Below are 5,548 nucleotides of genomic sequence, written 5' to 3'. Positions count from 1 at the left end.
AGGGAAAGATTAAGTTAATATTTTAATACTAAATCATACATGCTCCATCAGTCTACCTTTATTAGGCAATAACTTACATGCCTAAAAAGTTAGATGAGAAAAAGGTTCATTTTTTATTAAAAACAAACAAACAAAAAAAATCAAGAAAATATTTTCGTTAGTGAGAAATCTAAAAGCTATTCAAAAGCATGTTAAAATTTCTACTTGACAGACAGAAATAGTGTAATTTGTTACATCATCATTCAGAATTAACTAACACAACTCAGATTTTGAACACTAAGCAACAAATTCTTACAAAGTGACTCCTGATTCAATTAAAAAGAATCAAAACCTGTGGGGGGAAAAAAAATGGACACATTGAAGGAAAGGGCAATTTGGTCAGTGATGTTGGAACTTGTCTCAGCTAACTTTAGGTATCAGCATAACAGTTTCTATCTGATCTAGTCACCACAGGCATTTTTCATACTTTTTCTTAGGTCTTCACCATTAATTTGATTTATTATAGATGTTCACTTTAGAATGAGATGAATTATGCCCTAGACTTCATTGACATGATTTCTCCTCACACTAAGGAGAAGCCAGTGCAATCAGTGTCTGCATGCATGTCCATAGTTGGTCAAAGAAATTCCACCTAGACTCTCAATGAACATTGTGTTTAATAACTTATCCTCTTCTCTCCTTCATATACTCAATAAAACAAAAAGCACAGATGAACAGCCTAAGCATTTCAGTAGATTTCATTCTGTTAAAACACTCTTTGCATTTGCAGCTGAGTTCTCCATCTCAGAAACAGCATAAAACATCTTGCATACTGTGCAACACATTATCGCCACTCCCTGTATACCTACAGACCAACTTCAGCTCCAGATAAGCGGATGTTAAGGCAACAGATCTGTGTTAGCTTTTATTCCCAGTATCTGTAGACTGTTGAGCCATTTGCACTATGGAATTATCAGAAAAGGCACAATACATGAAGACAACACAGTATAAAAGAGGGTTTGAAATACACTTTAAAAGAATAAAACATCTCTGAAAATAAAAACTCTAAATTTGACATGCATTTAAAGAGTAAGACATAAAGAAACAATTTAAAATTCCATAGAGTGCTTTGCACTTCAATCAGGTCCCATCAACAATCTTTTTTATTTTAATTGCATGTAAAATACATTTTATATCAGTAATGCATATTACATAAATTCAATGTGATTTGCCTGATCGGAACTAGTGCAAGCCTATTAAAACCATGCATTAGTAGAATTCAGAGATTTGGATAAGTCTTACTCATTTCCATTTGAATTCTTTTCTTTGAGCTTACTCTTATTTCTTTCTCACAGGTTCTTAGTTCTCATTTTTACAAAAAGCCACAAAGAATAACAGGAAAAATGCTGGATGAACTGCCAGGCTTAAAAGGTTGTGGTCAGCAGCACAAAGTTGGAGGCCAGTCACTAGTTGAGTCCTACAGGAATTTATATTGGTGCCAATATTGCTTAAAGTCTTCTTCATTAAGGACCTGGATGATTGGACAGAGTGCACCCTCAGCAAGTCTGCTGATAATAAAAAACTGTGAGGAATGTCTGATACACCAGGTGTGTGTATTGCCATTCAGAGGGACCTGGACAGGCTGGAGAAATGTGACAGAAGGAGTCCCTTGAAGTTCAAAAAAAGGAAACGCAAAGTCCTGCAAATGGATAGCAATGACCCCATACCCCCATCTGGGCTGGGGCTGACTGTCAGGAAGCAGCTTTGCAGAGAAGGACCTGGGGTCCTGGTGGATACCACTTTAAATATAAGCCACCAGTGTGCCCTTGCAACAAAGGTGGCCAATGTCATCCTGGGCTGCCTTAGCCAGATTGTTGTCAGCAGGTTGAGGAAAGTGATCCTTTCTATCTGGTGAGACAACTGCAGTGTTGGGTCCAGTTCTGAGCTCCCCAAACACAAGAAAGACATGGACATACTGGAGTGAGTTCAGCAAAGGGGCAAAAAAAAACCCGAGTGGAACATCTGTCATATGAGTAGAGGCTGAGAGAGCTGAGACTGTTCAGCTTGGAGCAGAGAAGGTTCAGGGGGATCTTATCAATCTCTAAATATCTAATGGGGTCGAGGCAGGGAGTAAAAAAGACAGAGTCAGAAACCCTTTTCAGTGGTGCTCAGTGACAGGCAGGACAAGACACAACTGGCACAAACTGAAATACGGGAGATTGGACTTAAATACAAGAAAAAACTTTTCTTTCCTCAGAGTGGTCAAACACTAGAACAGGTTGCCCAGCAAGGCTGTGGAGATATACACAACCCAAATGAAAAAGATAATGAGCAACCTGCTCTATCTGACCCTGCTCCAACCTGAAGGGGTGACCTAGTTGATCTCCAGATGTCTCTTTTGAAGTGTCTTCACAGAATCTCAAAATTTCAGAGTCCGTGATATTTGCGGCTGCCACACTCCAATATATCTTCCTGAATCTCTCCGTTTCATACCATCTTCCTCTCTTCCTCATTCAAAGCTTACCAGACTGGCTGCTCTTTCCTACTCCACCTGTTCTCCATTTCAGAATTATGCCAGCTGCACTGAAATTGTTATTTCAGGAGAAAGTTTCATCTGCTGACCAGAAATACCCTAGCACTTCTTAAATAAAAATTAAAAAAAATAAACAAATGAACTGGAAAGGAGTAGATAAATTAAAATTTGCCTACAAAGAAGAATTTTCATACATGCCAGTGAAAGGAAATTAAAAGAATTTATGCTTTCTCCCATGCTGTTGCGCATGCATACATTCAGTATCTTGAAAAAAACTTTCTGCTTTTCCTTTTAATGTATCCCTCAGTGTTCTATTTCTTGTGATGCCTTTAGCACTTGAACATTTTATGCTACTGGTCTTTTAAAACACCTGCCTCTTACATTAACACAGTCTATCTTCCTAAGTTGTCTCACGTCTTACATGTAAGCTCTTTAGGAGAGGTGCCAGTATTTTGTTCTCTGACAGCACGAGGGTCTCTTAGCTGTTAAGGCTGTACTAATGATAGATGATCTTGTCTGTGCCTTGGCCCAGATACACACTTCTTCTGTTCATCACATTATTCTTTGTTTTCAAGAGCTGTTCACTGCATTTAAGTACACAGCATTAAGATACAGTGTATAACATTCAAAAGGAACATTAAAGACTTTGCCATAGTGATGGATCCCAATGAAGTGTTTTCCTCACTTGGAAAGGTCTATTTCTTCTCCACTGATAATAAATGAACTAACTCATGCTGAATTCTCTGCTGAATAAATAAATAAATAAATAAAATACACCAAAACTTCAAGACCTAATTTGTGATAATCTGGTCACAGAAAGTCCTTTTAAACTTCAAATAGTTTTGGAAAAGATCACTATTTAGACACATGCAACAACTACAGGAATATCATTTTACATGGATATAATCTTAGATACTCATTCTAGATTTAAAAAATCCAAGTGCAGGATAATGACATTACTGGACATGACATATAGTTACGATAATAGAACACAAACTACCTAAATACAGTCTGAAACGTGTTCCTAAAGTATCCATCCAGCCAGAGTGAAGGTGTAAAGCATCTTTATGAATAGAATATACCTTGGCAGAAAAGAGGAGAAATTTTTAAAGCTATCAAAGATGTTTAAAATCTTTATGCCAGGGAATATATATGCTTGTATGTTAATAGATGGTGAAAATAGAATTTTTATTGTCACCCCTGAACTGGAGAATCAAGATATACTGAAATCTGGCTTTTACACTACCATAGAGCAGGCTTGTCTTTGGAATGGCCATACTTTGTGTTCTTCTGTCCTGAGTGACTACAGGTATCACATAATAAATGGTAAATATAGATGAAAAAAGGATGATAACTAATAGAATTGGTAACAAAGTTCTCGTGTGTGGAGAATGGCATTACCTATTACATGACTGCCAACATAACTCTTCATGGTACTTCATTCCCACAAAGACTGCTCAAGTTTAAGCCCTCTAATAATTCTGAAAGTTTGGTTAAAGGGGTAAAAAACAGCGACTTTCACAGAATGAGAAAAATTACCCCATATTTTATATTTTCTCCTTAAGACATAGTTTCACCACCAGGAATAATTTATGAAATGTTTTAAGGAGTCCACTTACATTGTAGGTCACACAGTCTCCATTATTTATTCCAACAACACATGCTGGCACCACGTCTAACAAAATAGTTTCAGAATAAGCAATGTAACAAATTGCTGCTTTAGGTCTTGAATCACCTTGTATACCGTGTGGTCTTCTTCATAATTTTCATCGCATAGCACTGCAGATTTCCTGATGACATAGTGTTTGCTGGAGCTGCTAAGGGTTTGCAGAACCAGTCAACTGAAGTCCTGCTCAATGTGCTGTGACTGACATGTAATTCACCATTTAACCACTGCTGTACATGATGTATTGGAGGTGATATGAACATGACCCTCTCCTCAACGTATTTGGGATCAAGCATTAACCTTCAGCAGAGAGTTTTAAAATACTGTAGAAAAAGCTTTTGTTCTGAATGATCACAAGTGCAGGGACTTAGAACTTATTTGTAGCTATGAACAATTAATTAATGAATTCAATTAATTAGTACAACTATTCCCTTAGAACTGCATATTACTATCAGAATTTTTTACTTTTACAGCGATCATTTACAAATGTGCAATCTCACACAATGCAGTATATTCTGATGTTTTTCTGGCTTTCAGAAATAATTTTGCCCTTAAAAGTTCTATCAAGCAAATAGAAGACCTAGAACAAGCGGAAAGGAAAGAAAATCCAATCTATGACATTATTAATTTGGCATGTTTAATAGAAAAACTCATCCTTTTGGCTACCCAAAATAGTATTTTTTTTTCATTTTTTTTTCCTCTCCTGCTATGCATACATGCTTGATTCTACAAAGGATAATTTACACCAAAGATGCTATTCTACTGCCAGTTACATCAATACTGACCTGTAATAACCGTATTTGCATTTTAATAGAACTGGCCACCTTTCTTTGAATGCCACTGGTTGAATAGGGCTTTTGCCAGCAGTTGAATATGGCTCTCAATATTTTGTGAAGCTGTCAGAGTTTGGGCTGTTTGTAAATTAACATCTATATGTGTCTTTTAGAATGCCATTAAAGTCAGTACTTCTAACATAGAATACATACATGTATACCTGCACATACATATACATATACACGCATTCTATGAAATTAATCCAGGAAGTCACAAACAATGTGTAAAGCTGAAGAAACTCCTGCACAGACCATTGTTTTTGTGTGCAACTAGATTTCTGACGTTTTCTTACTTATACCAAAATAAAAACGGGTTTGTACTACTGACCTTGGATACAAGACAGTTCATATATCTTGTCAGGGATCTAATTCAAAGCCTGCTGGAAAGACTTAGACTGGTTTTAAGGCACCTTGGAAAATCCTTCGAACTTACATAGCATAAGATAGAAGCTTTTGAATAATACATTTTAAAGCATAAAAAGATTTCTTTTTTCTTCAGTTATTTTCTCCAATCACTATGCATTTTGTAAATGATAA

The sequence above is a fragment of the Mesitornis unicolor genome, unplaced genomic scaffold (assembly GCF_000695765.1).
Source record: "Mesitornis unicolor isolate BGI_N332 unplaced genomic scaffold, ASM69576v1 scaffold12640, whole genome shotgun sequence".
Taxonomy (NCBI): domain Eukaryota; kingdom Metazoa; phylum Chordata; class Aves; order Mesitornithiformes; family Mesitornithidae; genus Mesitornis; species Mesitornis unicolor.
This window is presented reverse-complemented; position numbering follows the sequence as displayed.